We start from the raw sequence: 16,727 nt of genomic DNA on the forward strand, positions 1-16,727 counted from the left end.
GCGTTCACCATGCTCATCACTTACAGCTCCCAAATTTTCCAGGAAGAAATCAAGGTGAGAATGTAAAAAGTGAATTTTAAGCGGCATTCTACACTCCATGTTCTTTTAGTTGTCAAACAGATCATTCACAATGGTACATAGTTTTTGTCTTTTCTGATACCTAAAAAGCCCTTCACAATTGCTTTAAAAGAAGACGAAGCAGCTTATTGAAAATCGGTGAGTTTGGTATCAAAGGTTGGGTCTTTCAGCAATTTTCTTATTTGTGGTGCAGCAGCTTTGCCCAATTAATTTGGGAAACTTTTCTTTTAAGTGATTGAAAGTCTCACCTTCTTTATCCAGAGCTTTTAGAAAGTTCTTGATAAGGCCCAACTTGATATGAAGGGGAGGCAAAATGATTTTAGTGGGCTCAACCAATGGGGTATTGTTCACATTTATGTTTTCAGGAACTTATGACTTTCTTATAGGCCATTCTTTGATTGTATACTGGTTCTTGGTGCCACGGATTTTCCAAAGGCACAAAAAGCAGCAGTATTTCGTGAATCAAGCCTGTAAACCTGTAAGGAGTGCAACAACTTTTAAATCACAGCAAAGCTGTCATTCATGATCCTTATATTTGATTGCCTCTCGCAGCAAAATCATGGTTTCATAAGTTTCTTCCATGTCTACTGCGTAAGCCAAAGGTACTGACGCAAATGCATTGCCATTACGCAGTAGTACTGCTTTCAGGCTGGTTTTACTGGAGTCAATGAATAGCCGCTACTCCTGTGGATTATGTTGTACACCTAGCTGCATTATCAGACTATTGACATCTAGATACACACATTGAATTCTGCATATCGAAATACTGAGCGAAGGAAGCACCTCTTGATCTGAAACAGGAGATTTTTGTCCCTGGACCTAGAAAGTTCCGTTGTTGCAGTCTCAACAGACCCCAAGAGTTCAGCTTGCTGCTTTGAAAGTTTTAAATCGCGAACCAAATTGTTCAGTTCCTTTTGATTAAAGAGTTGAGGCGAAGTGTCAAGATATTGGGGGCAGTACTCTTCTATATATTCAATACTTTCTGATTCACTTGACATGGTGTCTGGTTCCGTGGCTTTCAAGTTACAGACAGGAACAGGGAACCCCTCATCATAGGGCTCAGGCAAATGCATTGAAGATACATTTGGATACTTTATTTTATGCCTAGTTTTGCTTGAATGTCCCGAAAAATTTGTAGGACAGAAGTAACAGTCTGAATAATGGTCTTTAGGCTCACAACACATCATTGGAACAGCAAATGACATGGCTCGGCGTTTTCCTTTCAGCCACTCGGTTAAGGTTGTAGTACAGGCTATGCAGGCATTATGAAGTGCAAAATTCTTGTCTTGATCACCAACAGGACAATCAAAATACAATTTATATGCCTTGTTAACCAAATCAGTGGTTGGTTTTCTTTGGGCTTTTGGAGTGAATTTCCCACACACATTACAAAAGTTGTCAGGATGGTTTAGACAGCAACGAGATTTACTAGCTGCAATTTTTCTTAGTGTAAATTTTAAACACAAAAATTTTGCGCTATCTTTCACAGGAAATCTCACTGACTATCTCTTTCACACCGCTTGAGTACCACACCAACCATTTACTGGCGATTTGTAGATTTTCTAGCTCTCCTCTGCAAATCAAAAACAAACAATTTAACATCAAAACAGAAGAACAGCAAAAAAGCAAAATACTGAATACGATAAATAAAAACCTTTAAAAACTCAAAATTGGTACGTGCTAGAACATTTTGAAAGGTATATTCGGATTCTACACACCAAAATACATACTAGTTGATGCATCACGTCCCAGATGCAAAATGGCTGTTGACTAGTGTAATCGTTGGTGCTACTGAAACACATGTAACCTTTTTGACAGCTGACAACAGAGTAAATACCCAGTATCCATAACGTTATTGAAATACTTTTCAGGCATGTTTACGAAGACAGTGGCAAAAAAGTAGTGCAAATCGGACTGATACAAAACACGAAATTAGAAATTTCTAGTTATTTTTCAAACAGTCTTCGTGTCGCAAGAATTAGATTTCAATGCAGCCCTTCAAAGAAAACTTCTACCTTTTAGTAGAAACACAGACTAAGAACAAGCCTTGAATTCCACAAACTGATTGCACTATATGTGGTTTGCCTTACAAATAGTAGTAGAGGAAAACATATTCACATAAACTGGCATTCGGCTCTATGTTTGTAGTAGAATCCTGACTTCCGTTCTTTTGTTAATATTATTTACTCTATAATGCTGTGTTTCGGAAGAGGCTACCGTCTTTTGTATTCCTTATGGTCTTAACGCACTTGTCTAAAAATAAACGCGGCCGGGATACGTACACGGCGTCGAAACAGATTTAAAGCGCGCGCCGCGGCAGGGCCGGGACTACGTTGTGAAACAGCCCGTAGTAGCGCCTTGTGACGTAGCTGGGTAGGTAGAGAGGGACTCGCTCGCTCGCTCTTCAGTTTATCGACAGACTATAGCTACATTGTCTTTTGGGTCAAAAGATGCTAAGGCCAAACGAATCAAAGGCATCTAAACCGAATATGTTCTCACTGTCTCGTGATTTCAGCACAGTAATGTTCACTGTCCTAGAGTGAGATTTGTACGTGACAGGCAAACTAAACTTTCCAAGCACTGAAATTACCTTTCCGCTGTGATCAGTGAAGTGAGGTGCTTGGCAGATTTAGAAAGGCATGGTGAGCCTAACTGTTCGTGCGGGGCATGATTAAGTAAAGTTACTGAGGCACCTGTGTCTAACTGGAAGCTCACATGACGGGCAGCAATTCGTAATGAGACAAATTGTTGGTTAGAACATCGTTGCATAGCACTTTTTTTTTTTTTTTTTTTTTTTTTTTTTTGCTGGGAGCAGGCAGAATTGGCGTTTTTGTGACGCGGGAAACAAACTGTTCGGATATGGCCTTTTTTTCAACACGTGTAACGCGTTGTGTTACGTGATGGGCAATAATGTCTTCTATGGCGAGCAAAACATCTAGGTCAAGACTTCACTATATTCATAGGTCTGTTTACGTGTCTACATGGCGACTGTATACTCGCTTGTTGTTGTGGCTGCTTGGGGCGGTCGCGTGCAAGATGCGACTCGACAGGACAGATCGGTTCCTGGTCAAACTAATCGGCCTCTATTGCATTCGGATCACATTATTCTAAGATTTACAATACATGGGGAAGTGATGGATCAAAGTACTTTAGTATCTATTCTCATATTCTGCTGTCTGGGACACTGAATGTTATTGCATCCCATATCATGAAATCAATGTAAAAGTTGTCGCAACTATACTTAAATTTACCCTTCCTAGTCATGCCCATTAGTTCTGTGTACCACTGATGGTACGTCTGTTCCAGCTTCTTCCGCAAACGAAAGAACTGATATCTAGCTGCAGCTACTTGGACTAGCTGGTCATAGTACTGAGTTAATGCTACACTTACTTGACCACAGTTGAGTTCGTCGGGAGACGCGGTTGCGAATAGTTTTTCTATTAACCTGAACACTGGGGACCCCGCAATCGGAAGAGAGTATTGTAGGTTAACAGTACCTTGAACACGACGAACTTGACAATGTGCTTGGAACTGAGTCAGGTATTCGAGCCATTCCTCTTCTGTGTCGTTAAATTGTCGGAACGGTGGTGTGCTGGTCGGCGGCAGTTGTTGGGCTGGTTGGTTAGTCTGTTTCGCGGCCGGCACAACTTGTGCAGCCAGTAGTTATACCGTCGGCAGTAGGATAGCAATTTGTTTGCTCTGAAATTCAAAAACTTGTGTTAGATCCATCACATGGACCGTCTGCAGCTGAGGCGCAGGGGTGGAGGAGGCAGTGTAGCCATGGCTTACACAAATACCTTATATCAAAAAGCGAACAAAGCTTCTGGAAAGAGAAATTTGATTAGGTCTGTTGCTCCCCTCCTGAAATAAATGCAAGAACACAACAACGAATTATCAAATACTTGAACATTACCACCCTTGCAAGCAAAACACAAGAGAAGCAAGCAAAATCGTCGGCCAAGTTTACTAACTTCGATCGCCTTCTGAATCAACTTCGGCGCCACTGTAGTGTCCCGCACCAAGGGAGCAAGGGAGAGGATGTTGGTTTGGGGGCAGTATCCTCTTTCCACAACAGAATTGCACACTTGGATTAACAGGATTCTTTATTTACATGAACAGGAAGATACTTATCTTTAATAGTGTCCATGCGTTGTGGTACAAGCTCTTCTGTAATAGTCCAAGTTAGCCTCACTACTAGTGAAGTACAAGTCCTGCTATGCGATGAATGACAGGCACCAAACTGGAGTGCGAGTTGGTGCGTCAGTAACTGAGGTACTGACTGAATGACTGCGCTAGTGCCTGAGACGGAGACTGAGCTAGTGACTGAGAGACTGAGTGAGTGACAGACTGAGCTAGTGACTGGGACACTGAGTGAGAGAGCCCTCCAGTCAATGGCAGCGATTTAAATACTTGCAGTCGAGAGGGCATTGGCGGAGTGTTCCTTGTGAGTGTCTTTGGCCTCTCTGCTGATAGGCACGCTTGGTCCAGCGCCTGCTATTGATCTGCTTGCTACATCTTTGCCGAACGACGCGCTGGCACCGGCTTATGCCAGCGTAATAAACAGCAGCGACGACAAAGTAGTTTCACACCAGAAGAAAAGAGATAGTCATCTGACCGAATTGCCAATTGTGCACTGTGGGCTAGTGATTGCATATTTTCTGTATTTCTTACCAACCTGAATGGACGGCTGATGCTCTCGCTCAGCTGGAGTTTTTATTTTCGGAGATGGCTGCTGAGGGTCATGATATAAGTGATAAACACCCCACACTAAGGAAATGAGTGGTCAGTTTAGACGTATCGAAAAATTAGGATCAAAGAACCAAATCAGTTTGGGAAGCTGATTCTTTTTGCATGGCACTGAGGCTTTAACATCAAAACTTACAAAATTTAGTGGATATGACAGTGAAACCATAGCTGAACGAACAGACTAACGAAGCCCGATCGCAACACAAGGAAACTGGGGGACCCATTGCATAGTGTATTCACTGCTCAGAATATAATAAAGTGTTATTAAATGTAATCTGCTTTATGATTACAAGTTTAAGGTCACGACTTCTGTTCCGATTAGTAGGTCAAATAAAGTAATTATGTATGTGAAAGTATAACTTTTTTTATTATTTGAGTATATCAGCAGTAGGAAGTAACGACGATTTTCTTGTGACAAGTGTAATGACAAGAATTGCACTTGTGGAACAAATTCATGGTATCCCTTAGAGGAAGCTATGAACTTACTACTAGAAAATAGTCCTGTACATTTTCTGTAATAATTTCACTGTGCCAAATCGTAAACAGAACCACAACTGAGAGTGTTCACCTGTGAGAGGGACATCAACTTTGAAAACCGGTAGGTGAGCAATTAGGATTCTGGCCATATCTGCCTGACATTGTACATACCCACATGCAAATCTCATGTGATCTGTTAGGCTGCTACAACCAGCTACACCCTCATGCCACAATTAAGTAAAGGTATTGCACTAAACCAACATCAGTGTATTTATAAAACAAAAAAGAAATAGTGAGGTACCAAGAATAGCGGCCCTTTCACCATGATAAATAGCAGAGATGAGAAAGAAAAACGAGCAACTGCAGGGGTAGCTTTAATAACTGATCGGAAATAGAAAAATGAAACAGATTATCACACACATATCAATGAAAGGATAATACTAGCTTATTTTAACACTGATAGGAGATATCTGTAGGTGATAAGTGTTCATGCTACAGACAAGTATAGAAATGATGGAATATCCTCTATATAACTATACCACAAGTCACCAATCAGCACAATAAACAAGACATATTTAGAGACCTGAATGCAAGAGGTGGCAAAACACCAATGCAACAGGTAGTGGGACATACAAAGAAAAATGCATCAACAAAAATGAGCAAAAGCTTAGAGACATCCCCACATTTAATTACCTGAATACATTCAGCACCTCCTTTTTCAAGAAATAAATTAATAAATACATTATGTACGACAGTACAAGAGGGGCTAGATCCCACATTGACTGTGCAAATGCTAACCCCAGAATAGTACCACAACTGATTGACACACATACTTTTAGAGGATATGATGCTGACTCAACTCTATGGCAAACTCTGAACTCCAGTTGTGGACAAGATAGAGAACATCAAAACAGTGAAATTGTCCTAAACATGTAGAAAAATATGAGGCGGCCATCTGCAAATGGAATGTATTATACATTGAAGAGCCAAAGCAACTTATACACCTGCCCAATATCGCGTAGGCCCCCGCAGGCATGCAGAAGTGCCACAACACTATGTGGCTTTTACTGGAGGGAACTGACACCATGAATCCTGTAGGGCTGTCCATAAATCCGTACGAGTACGAGGGGGTGGGATCTCTTCTGTACAGCACATTGCAAGGCACTCCAGATATGCTCAATAATGTTCATGTCTGTGAAGTTTGGTAGCCAGCGGAAGTGTTTAAACTCAGAATAGTGTTCCTTGAGCCACCCTGCGGCAATTCTTGACATGTACAGTGTCGCATTATCCTGATGGAATTGCCAAATCCGTCGGAATACGCAATGGACATGAATGGAAACAGGTGATCAGACAGGATGTTTATGTATGTGTCACCTGAGTCGTATCTAGGCATATCAAGGGTCTCATATCACTCCAACTGCATACACCACCATTACAGAGTCTCCATCAGCTTGAACAGTCCCCTGCTGACATGCAAGGGGATTCTGAGCCACTCTGCATTGTTGCCAGATGTATCCAAGTGGCGACATATACTTGGCAACAGCGCATGACATTATCCAAGATGGGAGCCATGACATCATTCTAGATGGCTGATTTTGGTGGGAAGTTTGAATTTTGGTGGGAAGATAGATCAATTGGGCTACCTCCACTAACGTAACCCCCTCCTCCCAGAAAATGGCAGGAATTTCAAATTCCATCAGGATAATGCAACACATCTCTACTAACCTAAGAAAATGGTGGGAAAATAGATCACTTGAGCTACCTCCACTAACATAAGTCACCCGACCACCAACTCTTCCTAGGGATTGGTGGAGAGTGGACTCAACCTGTTGTAAGAGGACTGCATCTGTGTTGGCAGCTCTGTGTAGCGCTTTGCATTGGATCTCTGACTGTGCTTTCTTTGTAAGAGACTCTGTGGCTGGTTGGACTCGTTGTTGGAAGTTAATCGCCAATAGTGTTGGGCAGTTGGAAGTTAGTCGCCAGCAGTGATGCTAGTACTGTTGGCAGTTGGAGGTGAACGGCCAGCAGTGAAGGATATTAGATGTGAGAAGTTAGTATTGATGGAGGGTAGAGTCTGAAGTGTTGGTGTAGGCTAATGATCTGTACATTTTCGACTTGGAAATTGAAAATTATTCATGTTTATATATCTGTCACATTATTAAGGTAAAAATACATCATTTGGTTTGCAAAAAAAAAAAATCTTTCCTTTGCTAACCATGTGCCTATTAGTGCTTAGTGGCTTTAGTAGTTAGAATCATTTATTTAGCAAGCAGTATTGACACTCGCTGTATTGCAGTAGTTCGCATAATGAAGATTTTTTGTGAGGTAAGTGCTTAATGAAATGTATAGGTTATTGTTAAGATTTCTTTTTAGTCAGGGCCATTCTTTTGAATTAATTATTTGAAGTCAGGCTGTAATTTTTTTTGAGCAGTCAGATTGCGTTGTGCTAGAATATTGTGGGTCAGTGTTGACATGATAAGAAAAAGTAAAGAGAAAGTAGGTTTGCTTGCATTCAATTTTGCTCAGCAGTTTAAGTAAAATATTTAATAAAGAAGTTTCATCTTAATAACAAAGTTTCACTGTGCTGGACATATTTAATATTTTGCATGCTCTATTTATTTAAACAATTTGATTCAGTACAGCCATCCAGTATGTTCTCCATGAGGTCCGGACTCCAACTGACCTACTATGCAGTACCACCACCAGAGGGTGCTGTCATCTGTTCCATGACGTAATCCAAGATGGCCGCTGTGACGTCAGCTGATGACGCGAGTACCGTTACCCAGATGGCAGAAAACAGTGTGTTCACCATGAGGTCTGGGCTTAGTACACAGTACTGCCACCAGAGGGCGCTGTCGTCCTTTCTATTACGTAATCCAAGACGGAGGCCATGACGTCAGCTGATGACGCAAGTACCGTTATCCAAGATGGTGGCAAACAGTGTGTTCGCCATGAGGTCCGGGTCTAGTACACAATATCACCACCAGAGCACACTGTTGTCCATTCTGTGACGTAATCCAAAATGGCCACTGTGACATCAGCTGATGATGTGAGTATCGTTACCTAAGATGTTGGGATACAGTGTTTTCACCACGAGGTCCGGACCTAGTACACAGTACCACTGCCAAAAAGTGCTGTCATCTATTTCACCTGTTAGACCGCTTTCTCTCTCCAGCTATTTTAATGGGACATGTCTGACATGTATAGCCCACATGCGAACACATACTGACGTCACAGTGCCTAGCCCGCAAGTGCATACTGATGTCACAGATTGTGTTCTAGAAATTAGCTAGCAATTATAATGGAACACGTGTCACGCGTAGTTGACACATCACTATGTAAAAAAATAACAACCAAGTCGAACTCTTGGAAATTCTATAGTCTCCCACAAATACTTAACATTCGCTTTCTTGATGTCTCTATAGAAAAATTCATGCCCTTACGTAAGCTGTTTAACAAAGTAGCCCAGAATTTCATCTTTCCTGCTGTACACCATTCATAAGTACTATAAAAAAAATTCTATATTTTATAATCTCAAGACTTTCTAAATGATTTGCTTCAGCATTTACGAAGCTAAACTAGATCTAACAAACACTAGTCCTAATACCAGCAACCTAGAATTACACATATATAGCATTCATGTTTGAAACAATCACCAAGCTCACAGATGTTGAGCGAGATGCGACAAATCCTTGCTTAAGAATATATCTAATTGCATTCTCCTTGGATGAGTTCGTAATATACACATAATGACTCCAGATTCAAAGGTTGAATTCAATATCATCCAGTGTGTATTCCAAATAGCATCTTAACTCATAGTATGAATTCTTTCACTGTAAATCAAAAAATTATCATATACTCAGTTCTCCTCTAGGTACTGGAAGCATCTGGCTACTTCATCTTTCAGTCACTATGACCGCTAGTGAGCCTACCCCCCACCCCCCAAAATGTTCAACACCCTAGGTTCACACTAAGATCACATGATACTATGTCATCACATGTACGTAAGGAATCGCTGTCCAACAGTCTTTCTCAATCGTCCGTAGTTCGTCGTATTGTTCGTTTGTTTGTGTGGGTGTTTGCTATCTTTTTTATCCCTGCAAAGATGAAGAGAGTTAACTCCAACCTCAGAGTCTAGTAGGAAGAGACTTAGAGTCCAGGATATGGTATTGCCAAGTAGTAAATAATTTCTATTTTGAGTGTGAATTTTCGTGTTTGTGTTAAATTCTCCTTATTAATTCTGTCTCCTTGTTATGGTACAACTCGCGGATTTTGTCCTTGAGTGTGAGGAGTGGGCTGGACTGCAACAGGTTTTGGAAGTCCAGCCTCCTGCGTTTAATGCACAGTCGGCATTGCCTTGTGAGTATAATTTTCATTCTAATTTGTATTTTTCTTCTATGTTAGCCATTCAAATTTTTTTCTTTTTTCATACTTCTTATGTTTTTTGTTTCTAGATCACCCGAAACAAATTCAGATTCAGTTGGAGGCAGAGCTGGGGGATGTTCAACGTAGCAATGCTGCAGTAGATAATTGTTTTCAGCCCCCAGCTGTAGATAACCGAGAACAGCACTCACATAATTATAGAGAAACACATCCATGTGTGTGATCTTTCAGTGTAACTAGGCATTCAAAATAAATAAAATTATCTCTCCTCCTGTTACAGGAACAGCTCTAGACGATCTAGATTTACTGGACAGGCGGCTGGAGGCTGTTCATCGGTGGATGCAGGAGCAGCCCCCAGCGAATAATAATGAGATGGCCAAGCAGAATACTTGAAAGTTTTTAAAAAGATTACCTATCTCTAATAGTAGTGCTAGTAGTAGTATAGGAAGTTTTTTCTCTAACAAATTCATTTATATATCTTCTTTGTTCTAGGCGAGGACCGAAAAGATCAATCGTATCTCTCGCTCCTGTATGACAATCATGATGATTTCTTTGACACTGCGATGGAGCCATCTAATGAATTTTTTATGCCCTGGAGCCAGAGCGAAAAAAGTAATTGCTCATTATGCTTATAACCATGTGATCATTATAATTCATTCTTTCACTGCACCAGCAATGGTAAACAATGTACTTAACTATTATTATTTATTTTATCTCTACTTGTTCTTCTTCAGTGGTTATGCCTCAACACGGCATCGTGCGCGCACCAGCGGCAGCTAAACCATCGTCATTATCATTAACGTGGCGTCCGGAAAGGCATGCATCTCCTATAAGGGCACCACTAGTCGCCGCTCGGGAAGAGCGCGCCACAGCAACCACACCTGGTGCACCTGGTGGCGACCCTGTCCCTGGCTGCTCTCACTGGGAAGCAGCCATCGTAACCCACCCACCCCGCCACCACCACTGCAGCTGCTGCTACCCTGACCACTACATCAACTTTCTGGCCTCCACAGGCCGCCCTCTCTCAGTCTAGCAGGTTAGGGTTGCAGCAACCAGACTGCTTGCAGCGCTCTGATTCCACGCTGCCTCCTCCTCCGCCATCAAGTTCTCGCCATCAATGAAAGGCGTCTGTATCATGGCACATACCCCTCCCTGCAGCAGACACATCCTCACCAGCCCTGTCATCGATGGGATTGCCTCCTAGTTGTAGTAGTAGTAGTAGTAATAGTAATGTTGATTACTCTATGGCTAGAAGTAGTGCTCTCCCCCATCCTATTGATAGTGAAGGACATCAGAAATGGTATAATGACCCCTCTAGAATACTCAGCAGTTGCTAGGACTTTTGAGGGGCGTATATCATTCACAAGGATTGAGAATCTGGGAAGGAGGTATCGCGGTCCTGTCGGGTTTTTAGAAGTGTACCTCCATTTCTTGGAGGCCGAGCTCCTCAAAGTCCTAGATGAGCCGAGATTTAACGCCATTAAATGCAGCGCAGTTCTATGCTGCGAGTTGAATCACCCACCTAAACATTTTGGTGACGCAGAGGCTACAACTCTGCATATAGCGTGATAATGGCGTTATTTCTGAGAGCACTTCCATTGTTGAGTGGTATCATGAATCGACATTGAGCACTATATTGTCCGGTTTTCCAAGATGGAATTTCATTGATCCGATAAAGTGCTTAGCAATATACCATACCTTGACATCCATATACATGTCTACAATCCAGTAAATGGAGGGTCTAGCCATATCAAGCCCCTTAAAGATATGGCTAAGAAGAAGGCGTGCATTAACGTCGAAAATAAAAAGGATCAAGCTTGTTTTGCATGGTCAATCCTGGCTTGCGAGAGAAAGTACAAATACGTAGATTATCCGCAGTGTCCAAAAAGTTACAAAGTCCATGATATTAAGACATATTACAACTTTGATGGTATAGAGTTCCCCATCATGATCCAGGACATACCTAAATTTGAGGCGCAGAATACCGGAATATTGGTTCATGTTTGTGACCTAGAGAAGAATAACAACAAGTCAGATGAGCAAGACAAGCACACCCTCGTCGGGCCCCTCCATTTCTCAAAATCTGCAGGTGAGCAAGAGCTGCATGTAAACATGCTGCTCTTCTCTGAAGGTGATAATTATCACTATGTATGGATCACAAACATGTCCCACCTCCTTTGTTTCCAGTTAAGTAACAAATGGTGTAAAAACATATTTGTTTAAGTTGTCTGAATTATTTTTCATTAGAAGAGTTATTTGCGATACATTTATTAGGTTGTGCTTCCAAGGACCCTGTATGTGTTATTATGCCCACAGAGTAAAATAACTTCATTAAATTTCAAAATGTTCACCACCAGCACCGATGCCCGTTTGTAGTGTATGCCAACTTTGAATGCCTGCTGGCTCCTATTACTTGTTGTGAAGGGAACCCCTCAGCCTCACATACAACCTTCACCCAGAAACATGTATCTTATATGGCAGCACTCCAAGCTGTATGTGGATATGATTCTAAACTTAACTGCTACATGTCTCATGTCGGGGACGATCCTGCAGTTTGGCTTCTCACTGAGCTTGACAAACTTTCATGGAAAGTTGATAAGCTCTACAGCACCAACATTCCCATGACAAAATCAAAGGAAGATGATGAATTGTATGAAAAGGTGGTTAATTGTCATATTTGTGGGCTGCTGTTAGACAGATAAACGGAAACTTCCTGTAGAGATCATTGCCATCTTACAGGAAAGTTCTGCAGTGCAGCTCATAACACATGCAATTTGAAGTATAAGTTACCACAGCACATACCTGTCTCTTTTCATAATTTGAGTGGGTATGACGCTCATTTTCTCGTTGAGCACTTGGCTAATTTCGCTATGAAGAATGATCTGGTCGGTGTCCTGCCTGAAGGTGTTGAGAAGTACATTTCTTTCTGAAAACGAATGACGCCAAGAATTATGCTCTGCTTCCTTGACTCTTTACGATTTATGCAGACTTCACTCCAGAAACTCGTTGAAACTCAACCTCAGAGCCATATGCATATCAGTCGATCTGCATTTCCTGATGAGGAAAAGTTCCAACTTGCGATTAGAAAAGGAGTTTTCTCATACGAGTATGTTGATAGTATGGCAAAACTCGATGAAACCAGGTTTTCCGACATATCTGCATTTACCAGTACTCTCACAGGCGATGCCGCAACTACAGCAGATAATGAGCATGCTGGGAGTGTCTGGAGGGAATTCAACATTCCCAGTTTGGGAGAATATGCAAGACTATACATGGATACAGACATGCATTTGCTTGCGGATGTTTTCGAAATGTCCCGAAGTGTATGTATGGCCACGTACTCTCTGGACCCCACCTTTTATTACACGGATCTTAGGTTGTCCTGGGATGCTATGCTCAAAAAAACGGGGTGCACCATCGAACTTTTGACTCATGCTGCAATGCTTCTATTTTTTGAGCGCGTGATCTGTGGGGGACTTTGTGAATGCGTTCACAGGCATGCCAAGGCAAATAACCCAAGGATGGGTTTCGGGTTTAATGCATCCCTTGATTCGAGTTACATTATGTAATTAAATGTGAGTAACTTATACGGGCACGCCATGATGCAGCCACTGCCAGTTTGTGGGTTCCAATGGGTGCCCAAAGACGAAGTGAAGGGATTAGGTAGAAAAATAATGGCTCTTGCAGCCGATTCTGATGTAGAGTATGTGCTTGAGGCAGACATCACATATCCTAATAATTTGCATGAAGAGACAAGCGACTTCCCATTATGTCCAGAGCGACAAATTCCATGAGGAAGCACTGTCCCTAAACCGTTGGCTACTGTTGGAGATAAGCAGAGGTATATTATTCATTATTGTAATCTCCAGCCGTGCCTCAGCTTAGGGATGAAACTTGTTACAATCACCTGGGCTATCTCCTTCAAGCAATCGCCCTGATTGAAGGAGTATATCGAACTAAATACCGAAAAGAGGGCGGTTGCGAGTAATAATTTTGAAAAAGATTTTTATAAATTAATGAACAATTCCATTTTCGGGAAAAATATGCAGAATGTAAGATATGAACGCGATATTTTGATTAGAACTGAATGGGAAGGGCGTTATGGCGTGAGAAAGTGTATCACCAGGCCAAATTTAAGCTTGCCACCATCTTCAATGAAAACTTTGTTGCTGTGGAGATGTCGAAGACTGCAGTAGAGTTTATGAAGCCTATTTATTTGGGGATGTGCATACTGGATATATCCAAATTATAGATGTAGCGCTTCCACTATGAGTTCGTGAGACCTCATTCCGTAGAACCAAAGTTGCTTTATATGAATAGAAACAGCATTATCTACTGGACCAAGAAGTGTGATCCATATGAAGTAATTGGGTGCCACAGTAAAGAATTCGACATGTCTTCTTATGAGGCCGATAATCCATACAGTATTGTTCCTAAGAACAAAAAGGTTATCCGTCTCTTGAAAGATGAAACGAATGGTTTCCAGATCGTAGAGTTTGTAGGATTGAGGTCCAAAATGTATGCATATCGTACAATAGACGGGTGCACCCATAAGCAGGTAAAAGGAGTTAGATGTGTGGCATCTCGCGCCCTCACGGTGGAAGACTATTTGCAGTGCCTGTATGGTCGCAGCATTCAAGCCACTCCTCCGCACATTGTTTCGCAATCTAGTATTCGATCATGAGGTCACAAAGTGTACACTGTACTGCAATCTAAAGTCGGATTGTCTCCTCATGACGATAAAAGAGTCATTTGTGAGGATGGGGTGGGAACCCTCCCATACTCACACTATTTATTTGAAGCAAAAGTAGAGGTGGGGGACTCTGATTGAGAAATAGAGAGAGAATGAGTGTGTGAAAGGAGTGCGGGGGGGGGGGGGTTTATGTATCAAATAGTATGGCCCTTTTATCATAGTGTAATTATTGGTTGTGTGTCTGATGTGTGGTGTAAGTGGGTGTGCTTGTGTGTGAGTGTAAAAATATGTAAGAATGTGTGTGAGTGTAAAATATGTTCAAATGGCTCGGAGCACTATGGGACTCAACTTCTGAGGTCATTAGTCCCCTAGAACTTAGAACTAGTTAAACCTAACTAACCTAAGGACATCACAAACATCCATGCCCAAGGCAGGATTCGAACCTGCGTCTTGCGGTTCCAGACTGCAGCGCCTTTAACCGCACGGCCACTTCGGCTGGCTGTAAAATATGTATGAATGTGTATATACACTCCTGGAAATGGAAAAAAGAACACATTGACACCGGTGTGTCAGACCCACCATACTTGCTCCGGACACTGCGAGAGGGCTGTACAAGCAATGATCACACGCACGGCACAGCGGACACACCAGGAACCGCGGTGTTGGCCGTCGAATGGCGCTAGCTGCGCAGCATTTGTGCACCGCCGCCGTCAGTGTCAGCCAGTTTGCCGTGGCATACGGAGCTCCATCGCAGTCTTTAACACTGGTAGCATGCCGCGACAGCGTGGACGTGAACCGTATGTGCAGTTGACGGACTTTGAGCGAGGGCGTATAGTGGGCATGCGGGAGGCCGGGTGGACGTACCGCCGAATTGCTCAACACGTGGGGCGTGAGGTCTCCACAGTACATCGATGTTGTCGCCAGTGGTCGGCGGAAGGTGCACGTGCCCGTCGACCTGGGACCGGACCGCAGCGACGCACGGATGCACGCCAAGACCGTAGGATCCTACGCAGTGCCGTAGGGGACCGCACCGCCACTTCCCAGCAAATTAGGGACACTGTTGCTCCTGGGGTATCGGCGAGGACCATTCGCAACCGTCTCCATGAAGCTGGGCTACGGTCCCGCACACCGTTAGGCCGTCTTCCGCTCACGCTCCAACATCGTGCAGCCCGCCTCCAGTGGTGTCGCGACAGGCGTGAATGGAGGGACGAATGGAGACGTGTCGTCTTCAGCGATGAGAGTCGCTTCTGCCTTGGTGCCAATGATGGTCGTATGCGTGTTTGGCGCTGTGCAGGTGAGCGCCGCAATCAGGACTGCATACGACCGAGGCACACAGGGCCAACACCCGGCATCATGGTGTGGGGAGCGATCTCCTACACTGGCCGTACACCACTGGTGATCGTCGAGGGGACACTGAATAGTGCACGGTACATCCAAACCGTCATCGAACCCATCGTTCTACCATTCCTAGACCGGCAAGGGAACTTGCTGTTCCAACAGGACAATGCACGTCCGCATGTATCCCGTGCCACCCAACGTGCTCTAGAAGGTGTAAGTCAACTACCCTGGCCAGCAAGATCTCCGGATCTGTGCCCCATTGAGCATGTTTGGGACTGGATGAAGCGTCGTCTCACGCGGTCTGCACGTCCAGCACGAACGCTGGTCCAACTGAGGCGCCAGGTGGAAATGGCATGGCAAGCCGTTCCACAGGACTACATCCAGCATCTATACAATCGTCTCCATGGGAGAATAGCAGCCTGCATTGCTGCGAAAGGTGGATATACACTGTACTAGTGCCGACATTGTGCATGCTCTGTTGCCTGTGTCTATGTGCCTGTGGTTCTGTCAGTGTGATCATGTGATGTATCTGACCCCAGGAATGTGTCAATAAAGTTTCCCCTTCCTGGGACAATGAATTCACGGTGTTCTTATTTCAATTTCCAGGAGTGTATATATATATATATATGTGCTGAAAAAATAAATAAATAAAATAATTATTTCCTTATATATATATATGTATATATATATATATATATATATATATATATATATATATATATATATATATAGAGCCCCATGTTCTAAAAATAAAAATTATTGCGATCTGAAACATCTTATTGGCTTCTTCATCTTGTACTTACAGTATAAAGCCGACATTGTTTCTTTGTCTGAAGCATTAGAATCTGTTTCATTCTTCACGTCCTGTAGAATCTTTACCTTAACACTATCTGCTGTAATGGATATTACCGAACTTTCCAAACCCATAATCATTGGCGAATATTTCTCAGGTAGTCCAGCTAACAATAAAGTTCCAATCCATTCATCCGCAATTTCAAAATCAATATTCCTC

Source organism: Schistocerca cancellata, chromosome 7, assembly GCF_023864275.1.
Source record: "Schistocerca cancellata isolate TAMUIC-IGC-003103 chromosome 7, iqSchCanc2.1, whole genome shotgun sequence".
Classification (NCBI taxonomy): Eukaryota; Metazoa; Arthropoda; class Insecta; order Orthoptera; family Acrididae; genus Schistocerca; species Schistocerca cancellata.